Source organism: Miniopterus schreibersii (genome assembly GCF_964146895.1).
Source record: "Miniopterus schreibersii genome assembly, chromosome: 14".
In the NCBI taxonomy this organism is placed as follows: Eukaryota; Metazoa; Chordata; class Mammalia; order Chiroptera; family Miniopteridae; genus Miniopterus; species Miniopterus schreibersii.
The window spans coordinates 32,483,010-32,502,283 of NC_138114.1; positions in this window are offsets into that span (position 1 = coordinate 32,483,010).

The window sequence follows — 19,274 nt, forward strand, 5'->3', positions numbered from 1 at the left end:
CCCCCTTTCTTCCTCTCTCTCTCTTTTCCTTCCTTCCTTCCTTCCTTCCTTCCTTCCTTCCTTCCTTCCTTCCTTCCTTCCTTCCTTCCTTCCTTCCTTCCTTCGTTTCTTTCTTCTCTTTTCTTTTCCCTTCTCTCTCTCTCTGAAAAGAAATTTCTGAGCAGGTGATCAAATAGTCTCATTGTTTGGATTTGAGATTTATACTTTCATACCCCATCCAAGTGTCTTCCATGAAAGAAAGCAGCTCTGGGTGAGTATGTGTATGTACAAGGAAATCTCCTGTCAAGTGGCCAGATATTCTCTGGGGTTCTCAGCCATGAATCCAAGTAGCTATGGAGCAATTAGAAAAACAATAGTGTCTGATGACTTGGTTGCAGTTCAGAAAAACTATAGAATAAATCTTAAACTATAAGCACATAGTCAACAATCATCTCCAGACGTGCTGCTCTACAAACATCATACACCATCTTGGTAACATTATTCAGTGATGATTTATTGTAAATTCCCTGAGATCTGGGTCAATTTTAAACCTTTTTGGGGCCCAGTCCAGAGCTGAGTAAACGGCGAGTGCTCCACAATTGCCTAACAATTTCTTAATTGTTCTTCATCCCCAGAACTTGTAGATTTAAATTAGGCCATGTTAATAGTGGCAAACATCCCTATAGTATGGATGTCTGGTAAAGAAAATGACTTTCTGCTGCTATTGAAAATTTGGCCTGTACAAGTTGTTTCCTCTACACTGATCACACTCATTGGCTGTCTTGCTCAATTCATAAAATTCATTTTGTCTGAGAAGACACAGTGAGAGCAAGGTATCCTTTCCATCTCCCATTCTTAGAATTCTCCAGGTTCTGGAATTCTCAGAACCAACTGCCAAAATTTCCTAAGGGAGCCCACGCAGACAAACTCATTACACCCATGTTGGCGCGATGGCCACTCGAACCACATCTGCAGGGATTTGCCAGGCTCTGTTCTGTTCACTTGAGCACAACTAGGATTCTTCTTGGCAGATTTGATTTGATGCCTCCTGTGGGGATGTGAAGACTGGTATTTGTGGGATGTGCTAATTCTCAATAGATGGTGTTTATTTTCATAGTGTTCTCATTTATTTCAAAATCTGAGAAGCTCAAAGAAACCTCCATAAGAGAAGACCCTTGGCATACTTAAATGTAAGAGAGGCATGCCACATGAGGAAGGAATGCAGTGGCCATCGGCCCTCGGCCTTGTCTTTGTATAAAGGTATAAACTTTTAGGTCAGTACACAAAGGATTTTGATTCAGAGTTCAAGTTCTAGATCTACCACTTACTAGCTCTGTGCCCTCCCTCTGCCATAGCTTTATAGGAAAAATAGGGTTAACAATTATACCTTATCACAAGGTGGTAACGAGATGTGAAGAGTTAATAAACAAGTACCTAAAGCACTGCCTAGCCCACCGGGAGCACTATGTAATTATTTCCTATTATCATCACCAAGTGTTTTGTAAAAGGAAGTTAAATCTAGAGACAGGAGAAACACTTTCTCACACAACAAAAGTGCAGGGTAAACACTTAGCCAGAAGAAAGTGACACCCTGTGCTAATTTCCTGTTTCTGCTTTAACAAATTACAACGAACTTACTGGTTTCAAACAACACAAATTTATTATAGTACAGTTCTTGTGGTCAAAAGTCCACAGTAGGCTTCACTGGGCTAAAATCAAGGTGGCAACTTTTCTTCTGGGAGCTCTGGGAGAGAATGTTTCCTTGTCTTTTCTAACTTCTAGAGGCCACCCACACTCGTTGGCTCAAGGTCCCTTCCTCCACCTTCAAAGCCAGCAGCACACCATCTTCAAACCTCTCTGACTCAGCATCCTGCCCCCCTCTTAGAAAGACCCTTGTGATTGCATTGGGCCTGCTTTTTAAAAAAAATTCTGTGTCAGATAACACATCCAGAGGCTTTGGGGATTAGGATGGATGTGAACATTTGGGGGAGGCCTTTATTATTCGGTATACCACATATGCCCATCCCATCACACTCAAATGCATGTCAAGGCATTTATAAGAGTTTGTCAGTTTAAATTTATTTTTCCACCAGTGGCACTACATTAGATATATTACTAACATTTAATAGACACAAGAAATAACGTACAAGTCCTGTCTTAAGGATCAGAAAACTAAAACTTTCTGACCATGATCTCACAGTGGACAAAGAACAGAGTAAGCTTGTTCATTCCTTTTATCTTTCAGAGTGTCTAGAAGTGTCATGTATTTCAAGATTAAAAGGGCTCCTTCAAGTGCTTTGTTTCATTTAATTTATTTCTTTTTGTAAAAACAAAATGCCTGTTGGATTGCAGAATAGCAATTGATTTCACCTTTGCATTCCTAGAACCTAGAACATGCAGTAAATGTTTCTTGAACTGAACTGTATCAGACACAGAAAATGTTTGACAAGTGGTTTTTAAACAATAAAGGTCAAGGGTATTCTGAGGAGAGGGTGAGCAATGATAATATCATTTACTATTTATCAGATAGTCAATGAGCTATTTTCTCTACCTACATGAGCTCATTTGATCTTCACAGCAACCATAAGGGAAAATACTACTTTTTTTTACAGGTAAGGAAGTAGAGGCTCAGATAAGCTAATGTCTTGTAAAAGGCTTCATAGCTTATAAGGGGTGGAGCAGGGATTCAGCCCAAGGCATGTCTGAGTTTGAACAGAGACTGAGTTCAAGCACATACACAGAGGTGTGGGTAGAGGCCTAGGTGTCAGCATCCACCAAGCTAACAGGAAGCAAGAGGTTAAACATCATGCAAACGCAGGTGACTTCACTAGTCAACATCCCTGCCTCGTGAAATTCTGAGCACACAGCACAAGGCTGATACCAGTTGGCTTAAGTTAGAGAAAACATTCCCAGCATCAGCTCCACCCTGACTAGACTCAAAGCTCCCAGCTTCCCACTGGTTGAAGCTCTCCTTCACAAAGGCCCTGGATCTCTAGAGTGCCTGTCATGGTCTGTCCATGACTGGGGGATATCCTGGGACATGAGACTTTCAGTGATTGAGCAAGTCCCGGGCAAACCAAGGTAAGCTGGTTATTTTTTTTTTACCAGTGATGAGTGGTCTGTGCTATGTATTATTCATAGGGAATGTTTAGGGGTCTTCCTTTCAGAGGCTCTTGGAGAAGACCACAGAGATCTCTTCCACACCAATGATATAGGCCAGCTTTGACCAACAGAACTTTCTGCAGTGATGAAAATGCTCAGTATCTGCACCATCCAATATAGTAGCCACTAGCCACATGTGAATACAGATTACTGTAATGTGGGTAGAAATGGAATTTTTTTATTTGATTTAATTTTAGTTAAATTTATATAGCCACATGTGGTTAGTAGTGGTTGCCATATGGGACATCACAGGTACAGAAAATAATTTTTAAACTTGACTGCAACTGAAATAACCTAAGGGGATTTGAAAAATTTCAATGCCCAGGCCACACTCCAGATCAATTAAATTAGAGCATCTGGTATGGGACACAGACATCAAAAGTGCATCCAACTATGAGAACCTTCAGAGTAGACCAGGGTTCTCAAAGCATGGCTGTGAACAGATTGCACTGGAACCAACAAGAGAGTGTGCTAACAATACATAAAACTGAACCCCTTCCCACCCAAAGACACATCTTAAATCAAAATCCCTAGGGAAGATCCCAGGTTAATTTTTTTACAATAAATATTTCATTTTAGAAAAGATTTAGGTTTACAGAAAGGCTGTAAAAATAGTACAATTTCCATATACCCCACACCCAGTTCCCCCTATTATTAACATCTTACATGAGTGTGGTACATTTGCCACAATTAATAAAGCAATAGTGACACCTTGTTATTAACTAAAATCCATACTGTAGTCAGCTTTCCTTAGTTTTTGTTCCAGGATCCCACCGAAGACACCACATTGCATTTAGTTGTCATCTCTCCTTAGCTTCATCTTGGCTGTGACAGTTTCTTAGACTTTCGTCATTTTTAATGACCTTTATAATTTTGAGAAGTACTGGGCAGGAGTATTGTACAATGGCCCTCAACTGGGACTTGTCTGGTGTTTTTTCACATGATTAGACTGAGGTCATACGGTTTGGGAGGAAGACTCCGGAGGCAAAGTGCCATTCGCATCACTTCCTTTCAAGAGCACATTCTATCTAGATGAACTACCACCACTCACCTGGCTAAGGGTTGTCAGGTTTCCCTGCTGTAAAGTGTCTCTTCACTCACCCCCTTGCATCCTATCCTCTTTGGAAGGAAATCACTATGCACAGTCCACACTTATAGGAGGCAGAGTTATACTCCACCTCCTTGAGAGCAGAGCATCTACATAAATGATCCAGAATGGAACCCACTTTTGATAGGATCCCCAGGGATTCCCATCCATGCTGAAATCTGGGAATCGCTGGGCTGAAGAGGCAGAATCACATGATGTCCTGGGGTTCTTTCCAACTCGATGACACTCTGGTGCTGAGTGTGGATGACATGGTGAATGGGTGGATTCGCTGGGTTCCTCTGGAGACTAACTGATAGCCACTTATTTAGTCTAGAAATCAAGCTGCGGATCTTCTAGACGCAAATCAGTGAATAAATATAGAATTGTTGATGTTACCACCATGGAGTGTTTGGGAATTGGAACCCAGCACGTTAGAGGAGGAAGAAAGTCATACCCAGGAGGATATGTATGATGCTTTGGGCCAGAGTCATGGACACAGATGAGGAGTCACCTAAGAAGACAAAGTAGCAGCTGTATCAACCAGAGAAATGGTCCTGTGGTGGAGCAGAGGATCCTGGGATACAGAAGGCCGGGTGAAGAGGGTCACATGGCCTTGATCAGTAGAGGGCACTTCAGAGCTACAGTAGCATTACGAGCAAGAAGGAACATGTGTTCATTTGTAAGCACGTATTAGGCACCAGCTGTACTATTAATATATCCATTGTTTAAATTAGGAAACTGAAGGTGAGTTTAAGTAACTTATCCAAGGTCACACCATACTGAGTGACAGGTTTAGGATTCAAACTCAGGCCTGTAGGACTTTGAACCTGGTGTTGAAGCAAAGGATTAACCAGTTGTGTTCTTAGAGGACAGGGAATCCCCAACGGTATCCAAAGGGTGTACTTCACATACGATAGTCGAGAAGAAGCCATGTTCCCACTCAGGAAGATGGAACAATGAAGTATGTTTTTTAAAGTCACTGACACTCTAGGAAGAGCAAGCTGAAGACGAAACCATCAACACCAGTTTGGGCACATGAACTGCAGGGAGAGTTTATGGTGTACAAGGTAATTCGGAAACTCATTTATCATTAAATGGAAGCCTTGAACTAGTAACAAAGCTCCAAGAGGAAATGTTCTATTATTGTCATTTATAAGCCGCAGAAGATCTCTGATACCCGGACCCCTATTTGGCTTTAGCAAAGCTGCAGGTAGAGACTTGATCTCTAACTGCATCCATGCCTCTGTTTCTATTTTGTTTGCCAGTTTGTTTTGCTCATTAGATTCTACATATAAGTGAGATCATATGGTATTTATCTCTCTCTGACTGGCTTATTTCACTTTCTGAGTGAAGGGGTCGCTTACTAAAGGAACAACAGACTCCTTGGATGAGTCTCTGTCTATGATATGCCCCTGTTCTGGCTGATTTTCTGCTAACCTATTATCAATCACCATTATGGCTGGTCTCTGGGACAGCCTTACAAAAAGTAAATTGTTCCAACAGGGTGGAACAGGTCATTGGGGAGAAAAAGGGACATCTGTAATATTTTAAACAATAATAAAATTTAAAAAAAAAAAGTAAATTGTTCCTTAAATGTAATTAACCAATGTTTTCCCCACCCCAGTCCTTGAAAAGAGTGAGTTAGGGCAGAGCTTCTTAAAATGAGGCCTAAACTTATTGGACCATAGTCATTGGATCCTGTGAGCAGTTTGTCAAATGTGCATTCCTGAGGCTCACCTGAGCCAGAGTCTCTGGTGTGGGGCCAGGAGATGTGCGTGTAAACAAAAGCCACGAAGAAGCACTGGAAAAGAGGGCAGGAGGGTAATCTAACACAGGACTCTCAAAAGTGTAGGAAAAGAGTGAGGACTGGTTCACTGCTATTATCATCTCCTCTCCTTCAGTTACGGGTCTGAAGCATATGTCCTCAGAGAGCCCAGTGGGTAGCAGAGACACAGTTAGAGGAAGGCAATTGAAAAGGCCTTTGATCTGTTTTAGGCTCTTCTAGGAACTGTCTGTGTGGCTTTGAACAGCCCACTAACTCCTCTGGCCTTGGTTTTTTCATCGTAACTATCAGTGTGTGGGCCTATATATTTTATGCCCTTTTTACCTCTACCTATCTCGGATTAAAATTATAAATTTGAAAACAGAAACTCTCCTGATGGCATCTATAAGGCAGGAGGCCAAAAAGGTTGATAATATTCACAAAAAGAAAGTGGGACTCGGGTACAGTGGTTGAAATTCTGCCCCAGGAGTCAGTACCTTATCATAGACTGGCTGTATCCGTTTCCTCATTTGCAAAATGACAATGACACCTGCTCAACCACTTCACAGGGTTCCTGAGCTTATAGGATTTATAGAAAGTCATAAACTTCTCACGTGTCTTGCAGACTATAAGGTGACAATCAAGAGGGCATATTATCAGTTGTCGCCTGAGTTAGGGTTAATTCAGGTGAGTGTCAGTGTCTGGGAGATGCTTAAATGCTTCTTGTCCAGAGTGATGTGGGAAGCACTGGTGACTTAGGTTTCCACTAGAGATCCTGAGGCTCGAGCGAGAAGGCCTCGTAAAGAGGCCTGGATGGCACCGAGGGGGGCAGGCTGAGTGCCAAGGTCCGCCCGAGAGTTTACACAACACTCTTTTTAGCATCAGATGTACTTTAGCCCTTAGAAAAGAAAGGGCCCTTCGAGATATCTTTGGATGCTTCAAGAATTCTAAAAGCTGCAACTTGGAATGTGAGGCATCTACTTCCTTTTCCAATAAAATTGAGACCCTATAGGGTAATTTCAACTGAGGAGCTCCCACTTCTTTAAAAGCTGAATGGAATCTGAGGTCATTGGGACAGGCCAAGGTTCATTCTCTATCGAAAAAGGCATTGTAAAGTAGGAGCAAGGGTGTTGGCTTTGGAATCAGCTTAGATTCAACTGACGGTTTTTCAACAACTTATTTGAGCATATCATCCAGCATCTCAGTTCCTGGGAAAATCATCCAGCATCGCAGCTCCTCAGTGTTCTCATCTATATAATGGGAATGGGGTCACATCTACGTGATCAGGTTGTTGATTAGACTGATGAGAGAACACTGGAATACTGAATTCTGGTGACTTTCAATATTACGTTTCTCAGCATTGCTCCATTCTTATATGCATCTTATCATAATACATACTGCCTAACCCAAATTGCTAAACCCAGCACATCCTGGTAGCCTTCAAACAAACAAAAATAAGCATAAGAACCCTTGTTTCTTAAACTTTCGAAAAAGACAGGTAAACATATAAAGTAGAACATATTGTTTCATAATTTTCTTACTATAAGCCATGTTTAAGGCCAATTGAAAAACAAAAACAGGCTGAATCTTTGTGAATTGCTTCAGCCCACCCAGAAGCAATGAAGGTTCACACACCTGAACCCATTTTTATTATTTATTATTTTTAAAGATTTAAAAAAAAATTTTTTTAGAGAGAGAGAAACATCAACGTGAGAGTGGAACATCGATCAGCTGCCTCCTGCATGCTTCCTACCGGGGATCAAGCCTGCAACCCTTGCTTGCACCCTGACCAGGAATCGAACTGGCAACCCTTCAATGCACGGGACCATACCCAGCCAACTGGGCCACACTGGCCAGGGCACCTGAACCCATTTTAATCACCACTAAATTAAAAATAGGGAGATGGTTGACAAAGGTGTCCTTCCCACCCCACCCCCATTTTGGGACACTACTTGGAATAAATATAAATTTGAGTTTTTTAAATGAATGATACCTCAAGATTGGTATGATCACCACACTACGAGCTTATATTTTATCCAAGATTCAAACCATTACAGGGTCCAGATAACAGTTGCTTTTCTGCTATCGCATATAACAACAACAGCCTGACATTTTCCCAAGTAAAATAACCATTTCAGTAGTGTTTTATATACTCAATTATTTGTATTTAACTTGTATGTTGTGTATTAAATTTATATTTAAGTCTTGGAAAACGTATAACTCGGATATGTTAGACTGAGAAACACTCATTTATCCAGAGCATCTGACTAACCATGACATTTATGTTTTCGTGTGGTCACATCGATGCATCTAATGGACTTCCTTATTTTGCTGTTATTTTCTTATATGTAACACAGGTGATTCCTTTCAGGTACTGAAACTCAGCAGAACTACATGCAGGGTCTCTGGGCAACTAAGGTTTAAAATTCATAACAGAACAATTGGAAATATGTTTGTTTTCCTGAATCCATGACAACGGGAACTCTATTCAAAAACCAGCTGTGGATGCTGGTAACCCGGGCACACCACTGGGCTGAAAGAATGCAGGCGAGGTCTGCACTGGGCACACATACTTGTCCATGGAGGACTTTTTTTGGTAGAGAGGAACAGAAAATCCTGGCTTCTTCAGAGAACTGGTGCAGGCAATCCCACCTCCAAAAGTAGGCAAAAATACCACTCCAGAGAACCTTGACTTTATAAGGGAAGGCAGCTTGAGTCACAGAAAGCCTGTTCTTGCTTAATTCTCACTGGCTAGCCTGGAATGAGGCTCTGCTAAAAATGTTACAGGCAACTGTTGCTTTAGGAATTTCTAGTCACAGAATGTGTCCCTGTTGTGGAGATTCTGCAGGTCCCTATACCTCACTCACCGCTTTTAAAGTCTTCTTGGAAACTGCATGGGGATGGGGGAATTCCCAGACCTTGAGAAGGAAACGTTTCAGTCTGTCAGAACTTGGTATGGGTTTGGTATTTTGGGTAAAACACTACATTATTTAATTTTTTCCCCAGACTACACACAGATGGATTCTGAGTAGATTTTTCTGAATCAAGAGAAACATCCCAGAAAACAGAGTGTTAAGGGTTTGGAAATCTATTATCTGTGTTGTATTAGGACTTCTCTTTTTTCTCCTACACTAAATAGCACTCCAGACAATTTTAGAGGGAGGATCTGAACTATTGAACCAGGGAGTATAATCTTCAAGTGCTGGGAGGAGGGGGAATTGGAACACGCTGATGTTTACATAAGATTGAAGTAGATATTTCTAATGTTCTGTTCACCTTTCCACTTCTTTCACCCCTCCCCACAATTTATTGACTTTAGTGTCAATATTTCATCTTTTAAAAAAATCTGCTTTGGAAAAGATGAGTGTGTCCACATTCTGGTATGTTTGGGATATCAGCTGTGCGTGACCCCATGCTGTGATCTGAGAGGTCATTCTGCCTCTATGTACCTCTGGTGTCTCTACTTGAAGGGAAAAAACATGCCCAGAATGACTTATTGTCTGTCACATAAACGAGACTCTCAGAGTTTAGGCTTCATCTGTTGCAATCATTTTTTGGCTGTTTTTTTCAGATCTCTAAGATAATTTCTCAAGGAAGCCTTCCCTGACCACCACACACCCTCCGAGCTAGATCTTGTTATAACTCTTAATAGCAGTCCACTTTCCCCTTGTAGTAGTCATCAGTGTTAGTAATCGTATGTTTACATAGGATTATTTCACTATTACCCACCTTTCTCTCTAGGCTAGACTAGGGATCTGATTGCTCACCACTGCATCTCCAGTGTCTACCGCAATGCCCAGGGCATAACAGGTGCTCAGTAAATGCCCCGCATGTGGATGTTGGTAAATTACAAATTCCCCCTGGGCCTTTATAATGAATAAATGTCTCTAATAGGTGAGGAAATAGGCACTTTTTGAAAAATATGCTGCCAGTTTCTTCTCCACTCACAGGCAAAGTCACCACTCCTTTCAAATAGATCGACTTCTCCAAGAAGCTCCCCTCCAGTCTCTGCTTCTTATTCTACTCTCTAGGAACACCCCCAAATCCCAGGAGTGCTGTTGACCTGCTTGTTTTCTCCTCTGAGCTCCCTTTGACTTCCATCACTACTTTTATCCCAGGGTTTCCTGGGCTCTCAGACCCTGCTTGTCAGAGAGGGTGTTCGGTGAGCAATGCTGGGACCCTCTGAGTAGAGCTGGTTCCAGCCAAGCACAGCTCAGACCAGCAGCGAGGGTCAGGGGATGCGAAGGATACAATACCAGAACATTAAAATTGCGTTTGGATAGGTCGGAAATTAGACAGCCTAAACAGCTCTAGAATTCCTCATTTGATATTGATGAATCCAAAATCCAACAGAGAGAGCTGTCTGAGTTTGTGTCTGTCCTTAGGATTCCACAACCAAAAGACAGAATGTAAAGACAAACTTTGCCTTCCCTTATCTTTCGAAGTCACGACTATCCTAAAAAAAGGAGTAGTGGAGTCTGATTTTCAAGCACTTCCCAGACAATTGTGAATTTGGCCCGGAAAGGCTTTTCCAGAACACCTAAACTGGAGAAGCAGACATTTTTCTTACCCTCACTTTTCCTAAAGCTTAAAACTTCAGCTGCTTAAATGGGTATCTCACTTCCAAGAATGTGAAATCATAGGTTATATATTTGTTTCATACCCTCAAATTGTTAACTCAATGAAATAAGTCCAGCTAAGACAAATACGAAGACAAAATGAGCCAGCCCCATGTGGGATGTTCTGGAAAGGTGTCAATGAGATGAAGCCCTATAATTCTGTCTCAATCTGTGTCAACATGGCCCATTTAAATTCAAGTTAGGGTCTGAGCGTTTGGGAAAACAGAATAAGCTAAGAATGAGTGGGAGACATACATCTTTAAATCCCATTTGCTAAAGGTTTAGGTCCAAACCTTGTTATTTGACAAACTCCTTCCTCTCTAGATCATTTGGGTTAGAATTTTTTCTGATGGATTTGCCCAAAACGGAAAGAACAGTGCTAACCACTTGAAGAGCTTTGGTTTGTTTGTTCTTACTAGCAGGGACGTGTGCAAAAGCAGGACTGTAACACAGACAGGAGCCACAGCATGTAGCGTCTTCGGCAATTAGTGCAATGTCTCGCTTCCTGACCTCACTGCACCATTTCCCCCTAGAAACAGCCAAGAACAGGTGTTCAGAGGGGGCATTCATGTGGTGAGCTGGTCTGTAGCTTCTCCAACAGTTTATTTAGCCAGACCTGTAGTTTCTGGAGAACTAGAAAGCTCCTGCCAATGGAACCACTTCCTAATTTTCCATTTCTAATGAAATGAAGCAATGTTGTCCATTGCTAACAGTTAAGAGGAGAGGAGTTTAAATTCAGCTATTGGCTAGTCGTCAGGCAGCAGAAAAATAAGAGATTGGCTACTATTATTTTTAATAGTGATTGATGTCACTATTATTGCTCCAGGGATTATAAGATACAGCCTTAAATTTTCAGTCAGCTTAGACGTACTATTGTACCATTTCATGGAAAATGTTGAAACCTGACAAGTGTATATGTACCTCTCCTTTTCTTGCAATGTACATTGTAAATCCCATGCAATGGTATAATTTTTGCTTTAATATTCTCTGCATTATTTCTATTTTAGTATATGTGCTGTCAGAATGAGCATCTCATTATCTTTTGATCTATTTCTGCTCTGTTTCCCCAATAACATTTGAACTGAGAATCCTAAAGACAATTTTGTAGCCTTCTAGGTATTTTACATGGCAGATATGAAGATTGTGTGTGAGTGTGTGTGCGTGCATGCATGTGTGTGTGAGTGTGTGTGCATGCATGTGTGGGTGGGTGTGGGTGTGTGCATGCATGTGTGGGTGGGTGTGGGTGTGCTGAGCTATTGAAAAGAGCCATTGTAGAACACTAAAGCAGATTGAACCCAGGTGGAGTATGTGGTTGTTTTAGTTTAAAAGCTAACTTTGTGACTCTCTAGTCTTTCCAAAAATAAATTGTAACTTCTAAGTTTCATTTTTCTATTTTCATTTTGCCTGGATTTTCCCTTTCCTCTCTGTGACCCATAGAGTCAGGAATTCCTTAGTATTGGGCTAATTTCTGGCGATACTTTGAGCCCAAGAAGATTGACCCTGGAGATCCCTGCCTGGACCTAATGGATTGCCACCCTCGGGGACCTCCATGTCATCATCACCATCCGAACAGCTTTAAGGGACACAGGAAACAGAATGTCCTAAAGGGGAGTGATAGGGCGGTCCCAGAGATTGGTGGTGGTGGTGGTGGGGACATTAAGAAATATTTTCCTAGAGTTCACAGTAAACAGACACTTACTAGAAATTGTGTCTTCCTAATCATCCTGACTCATCAGTTTATCAAGAACTCATAGATGTAGACGATGAGGCCCGCAGACCCTGTTTGGGATGCGGTGCTGTGCTTACACCCCATTCCCTTGCCCCCAGAGTCTCTTTAAAATGAGCCGTTCTTTCTTCAGGTACAAAGTGCTTAACTGAAAGAATCCCAACTGGTCCTCATTAATTTACAGACATTCAAACAAAATCTGTATTCATTTTTGCAGCTAAATCAAAGTCACCTGGGAAACTAGCTTTTGTCAGGCCAAATGTAAACTAGTATATGTATACATGCATACATAATTACATGTTTGTTTTTCATATTTACATAAACATACTTTTGGAGCTATAAGTTTTTATTAAATTTTATAACTAAGACTAAACCAGGCATTGAGATGAACTGTAAACAGAGCCTGATGAAAGTGATATTTCATTTGGCTTGAATCTTTACTAAAGAAATCAGGCTCCCAGAACCCCTATTTAGGAAACCAACAGCAAGTAGAAAATGTTCTTGGCATTTTTTTTACCCCAAAATAGATGTCCAAAGAATTTGTACTTTAAATTGGGTGCTTTATGTATTAAAAGTGAGATTGAAGCTAAAGCCCTACCCAATTAATTTGAAAATAAGAGAAAAGCAATAGCCGTAGCATGTAATTTATTCAACATTGCTGATATTGTTCAAAATTAATTCCTCTGGTAGTCAGATAAATCAGTTTATGGTTATTAAGTTAATAAAAAATGTTTTTGTGAATTCCACCGGACCATTGACCTTGGCATAGCTCCCTTAAGACTGTTTGGTAAAATAAATCTTTCTTTCTAATTAGGAAGCATTTTAGCGAACCTGACTAATGGTCTATCTGTGGAATGTGGGCCCACTTAAATAACACCTCAGTGTCTGGCAGGAGCAGGGCAACCTTCTGAGACAAACAGCAGAGGGTTCTAAGTGGTCTAGAGCTCAGTCTTCTGAGCTAGTTGAGCTAGTTTCAAACCCCAGATCAGCTACCTGCTGGCTCTGTGGCCCTGGACAATTTACTTCACCTCTCAAAATTGCATCTTTAAAGTGGGGGAAATGACAAGGTTATTTTGGAAATTAAATGAGACAGTGCAAATTGTTTAGTGCAATGTCCAGCATGTAATTAGTGCTCATGCATTTAACTGTTATTACAGATGGTATTAGTATCACATTAAGTTACCAACTGAAGTCAAAGTGAAACAATGTCTTGGGTCACCAATCAAAAAAAGAAAAGACAGCTCTCAGGCAAGAGCAAGCAAGGACATTGCCTCTGCATTTTCTAATTCTTGAACACGAGTGTTTTCAGGTTTATGAGGAAGAAGTAAATTTATCAAAACGGAGGTGCTAAGTCAGAAGCAGAAGAAGGCCCCTGCAGGTCGGCGTCTGTGCTGCAGGGAGGTACTGGCCCCGTGAGGCCGAAAGTCCTGTGATTTATATCAAGGAAATGGATATCACAAGTGTTTGGTTTTTGTCTGTTACAGATTAGACATAACAAAAAACTTCCTATCCTTTGTTTCCCAGAACTCTTGACCCCGCAAGAATCTCAGATGGAAAGGCAGGGGGAATACAAAAGGCAGCGCGGGAAGAGAAGGAATGGAGCCTTGGAAAACGAAGTTGTGGCTCCTGGACTCTGAAAAACGGGGCCAGGCCTGCTTTTCCCCTGGATTGTAAGCTGCATAAAGGTAGGACACATATTTTTATTCCTGCATCTCGAGGACATAAAACAGTGGGCTCTCGGTAAATATTCTAGGATAAAAAAGCAAGGGCACAAACCGGGAGATACCGAACTGTTCCGGTAGCAAGAGCCTGGCTTCTCCCCTTAGATGTGGAGAAAGTTTCGTGCAGCACTAGTGCATGTGGCTAATGCTACAGTCCTACCACTGCAGGGTTACACCGCAGCACTACACAGCTATAATGCAATGAGTTTAATTTAGAATCGATATTTGTGACAGAGGCCTCACCTAGCTCCTTTTCATTAGATTCTCTAATTGTTGCCAAAATATGTGGTCCCTCTCAAGCATGAGGCCGGGGCCAAATGGCCCAGCCAGTGAATCTTATGTCCTTTCTGGATTAGGACTCTATCACAAATTATTATTACGAATTTCTATTAATAAATAATTATAGTAATTATATTATGTGTAATTTGTATACAATATATAATTAATACATTAATATATAACATTATTAATATTATTTAAAATGCCAGAGCAAAAATGGGAGGGCAGTATTTACTCTCAAAGTGGTTGATAAGGTTGAGGTCAAAATATTGGTTCATGTTGAGAGTCATGCAAAATGGAGAGAAAATTAATCACATTTAAATATTCCTTCCATTCAAGTTTTTTTGACTCTCAGGTTTTTTGTAATTGTATAGCTAAAATCCACTTCCTCTTCACATGTGTAAAGAATCCTAAATATGGCCCGGCCGGGCGTGGCTCAGCGGTTGAGTCTCGGCCTCGGATGCAGGTGATCGGGGTTCAATTCCCGGTCAGGGCACATGCCCAGGTTTCTATCTCTCTCTCTCCTTCTCCTTTCCTCTCTCTGAAATCAATAAAGATATATATATAAAAAAAGAATCCTAAATATAATGAGCAACAATTCAGTGATATTATATTGTATTATTTAAAAATATATGCTAAGTATTGAGACTGATTGTAATTTCAAATTAATGCAGTTGTATTCTATTGACATTTCAAATTGTGTATCTATAATTAAGAAGGCTATGATAGTAAAAACAAAACAAAACATTGACCCAAATTTCTTAAAACTGTTTTATTAACTGAAGCAAAGTACAAATATCCAGACACTTGGAGAAAGTTGAGGTTTGAAAATTGAATAATTCTTTCTTTGATGAAACATTATTAGACCTTATTATACCAGTGTTTGTGGAGGGTGTTTACATTGTTTCAGGTGCTTAACTCTGCTTTAGGGAGTGGTGCCTAGGTCCCAGATTCCTTCAGATAAACAGCAAAATGTATTCCTATGAATCCCAAAAGAGAAACTTAATCTCTGCGTGTCTGGCATCTAATGAAGTAATACTTTTGTGGACTGGATTATTTAAAAAGCTTTTTTAAAAAGTTCCTACTCTTCCTTTCACCTACATAGGTGAAGTTGAGGAAACATAACTGTCAATGCATTTATTTGTCTTAACTCTACCAATCTTGCATGATCCTGTTTCCTTGGACCCTGGGTGCGCTCCAGTCACGCCTGCTCTGACCTGTCAGCAAGTGGCAGGGGAAAGACAAGATTCTGTCCTATCGGAACCTAACTGCAAAGTAAAGAAGAAATGACAGCCAGCCAGGCTCATACTGGATCTAGTCACCAGCCAAGCTCAGTCTGTGCACAGGAGGTCAGCTCGCCCGACTGCTAGGGAGCCTAGGGGACCACCTTGAGGGGGATTTTATTAAAGGGAGTCTCCTCTCCCAATAATGCATGCGAAATTGTTCCACCCCAGCGGCAGCTTCTCCAGAAAGCCTTCCACGACACCAGAAGCTTGAAACTACCTTTAATCCTCTTGTCCCTTTAACAATTTTACCTCTCCTATAATAATAATAGGAACTAATATTCATCAAGACATTACTGTGTCAAATACTATGCGACACCCTTGCTATGAATTGCCATACCCTCCTAACAAGCGTGTAAAGAGCATTCTGTTACCATCGTCTTTACAAAGATCAGAAAACTAGAAAATCTGAAAACTAAGTAATCACTCCATGCCCACATAATGTGTGGGGCCAGAATTTGATTTCCAGAGTCCGTGCTATGAGCCCATAGATCATCCAGTTCACCTCTGTATCCTAAACCTTCCTTCTCTTCTGTCACCGCAAAGATAGTGAACTGTCAAGAATTCAGGAACTATTTTTGGAAGTAAAGCCCAGAAGTGAATTGCTCTTCAGGTCCGCTTCTGGGCCAGGACAGGCCGACTGGCTTGTTGCTTCCTCACGGAGGGATACAACAGTGGTATGTAGCAATATGAGCTATTTGGGTACAAACCTGAAGATGAAAAGGTCGTCTTCGCATACCATATGCCTTCTGAGTTACAAACCGAGTGAAGGCCAAACTGTGGTGACCTAGAATGTTCCTGTTCTCCCTCATCCTGATTCCTTAATAAGCCAAATCTCTTTGCACTTGACCACTGCGCTGTATACACCCAAAACCCTACCATCTTCCACAGGATAACGGTAGAGAGAGATGCTTCAATTCAAGTGAGCCTTTGAGAGCAGAGAGGGGAAACGTGACTCCCACAGACAGAAGGTTCGAGGATGCTGGCCCCTGACAATCTCCCAGTGGAGACCTGTGTACACAGGTTTTTCCCTGGCCTGATCTACACCCACACCAAACAAGTCCCTCCGTCTCCTCTGTGTGTTTTTTGAGGGAAAAGTATGACCAGAGACAGGAGAACAAAGAAATACAGATTAAATGTGTATAAAAATGGGTGTTAGTGAGAAAAAAGTCAATACCATGTTTTTTTATGTTTAAGAACATGGTCCACTGCCATTAAGCTGGTCCTAACGGGTATTACTGGTGGTGTGGTATGTGTGTGTGTGTGTGTGTGTGTGTGTGTGTGTGTGTGTGTGTGTAGCAGAAGGGAGGTGAGAGCGGAGATACAGAAAGGAAAAAACAAGGTCAGAAGTTTCCAAGCTCTGCAGAGGGTGCTGCGGAAACCAGGCCTTGCGATTCATCACAGTCCAGATTCTCGCTGACTTCAAAGAGAGATGTTCACAAGAAGATGCCAACATGCAGGAGGGATGGGAGCCTTGCCAAATAATTGTCAAGGACCATTGAAATGTAGGCTACTCAACTTGGGATACTATTAAAGCCTGGTGCAGCAATAACCTTAAAAAGAAGTGGGGGGGAGCATAGTGGTCACAGTGTGTTCATCACTGGATGCGAGGTGAATGGCTCTTTTTGAAGGGACTGGCCACTGCTCTGTCCTTTGTCATTGTGGTTTATGGACTTTTGTACAACGCAGAAAAAAAGGTAGAAAACTCTATTTTGAGTGAGGGCCAGGTTAGTATCCAAGGAAAGAAAAGCAAGATGAAGAGATGGGATCTTAGGGCTCAGGGAAGGCAAAACAGGTGCATTTTCCAAATCCATCCCATGTCTGTGTTGCTAGAACCACAGAGAGGTTCATGGGCAGGGGTGGGAGACATGATGTCGTAGGAAGAGGGAACTGTGAGAGAGGCGGGAAAGGCGAGATGGGGGGAAGTTTAGGCAAAGTGTTCTAGATCCTTCCAGTAAGAGTCCCAGTCCTAGAAAACATGTGTTTTGGCTGTGTTCTGATGTATGCGGAAGTTTCAGATTGACCTTGTATTTAAAACACACACACATACCAGGAGAACTCTCATGCGCCTAAAAAGGCAGGAAATATCAAGATATTGTGCAAAAAACCCAGGCTTTAGAGTCAGCCAGACCTGGCTCCCTTACTTGCCTTGGAAACCTGATCAAGGTACCTGTTTATATGAAAAATTTTCTTTCCTCATAGATGTGGGTATGAATATTAAATGAAATAACATTTATAAGGGCTTAATACATAATGAATGGTTAATCAGCTACTATGTGCTGGGTCGGGAAGAGGAAAGCACATTGTTAAAAGCAAGAAGCAATTGTTGGTTCAAATCCCAGCTCCATAACTTACTTTCTGTATGACTAAGTCAAGATCCTTAACTGCTTGAAGCCTCAATTATCACACCTATATAATGGGTATAAGAAGACCTACCTCGCAGGATTCTTATGAGCATTAAATGAAATCCTATTTATAAAGCCCTTAAAATAATACCTGGCTCATATCAAGCGCTCTAAATGTGTTTAGCATTATTATTAAAAGTTAATCAAAACTGCATGTATACTAAATTAATAGCTTTTAACATAAAAGACAAAAGAGTTTTAGATCAGAGATCCCACCGAGCTTAATTTTTTTTTTTTTTTTTTGAGGAGAGAAAAGTTAGACATAAAAGGCAGAGTATGTGGCACAGATCTGTAAGCTACATGGTCCCACGACAGAAATAAAGAAGCAGAGATTCACTGAGGGGGGAATTCATGGACATTTATGGTCACATTATTCTGATTGGCTGAGGGAATCAGCAGGCTTCTGGCCAATTTTCTTTCTGTTCTCGGAAATAAAAGCTCAGTGTGTTTGAAAATGAACTAAGTTTTTATAGAAAGAATTTATTTATGTAGTCAAGGCAGACTTGTTTCTGCTAAGTGAAAATTAAGCCTAAGTAGTATAATCATAAGCTAAATGGTCAATGGATAAAAGTATGTTTATTATGACATGATTTAGTTTGTTGATTTTCCTACATTTCCTACCTACTACCACAAAAGAGATAAGTGAATAATAATACAACTGGTCAGAATGTTAAAAGGAGAGTTAGCTAGTTTTTATCTGTATGAGATCAAACTGGACTGATGGGTGGTGTCTCCGAGCCAGCGAGACCTTTGCCAATAGTGTCCTTTCCAGATGGAGCTGTCAGCATCACATGGGAGCTTGTGAGAAATACAGGATCATGTGCTCTTCAGTCCTCCTGAATCAGAATGTGAATAATATCACCCATATTAAGGTTTGGAGTATGGTCTGATGGCCACACACGCTTAAGGATTACAGTCTTTATCTCAATCCAATTTGCATGGGCGAGATTGTTAGAAGGGAGACTGAAATAAATGTCTTGCTCGATAGAACTACTCAGTGCAATAAAGAGTTTCTTTAATTCACAAAATTACAATCTTAGTAAATAAGGATGGTATTAATTAATAGTAGTAAAGTATAAGTTCAACAGAACAACAAGACAGTTAGGTTTTGTACTTCTTTAGGGAGTTTACGATGTGATCGTAAGGCTCCTTTTTTGAAGAGGAAGTGGATTCTGCCCAGACTTCAGAAATTCATTTCTATCACCTAGGAAACCAAGAGACTTTGTGCAAGTCACTGTACAATTCTCATGT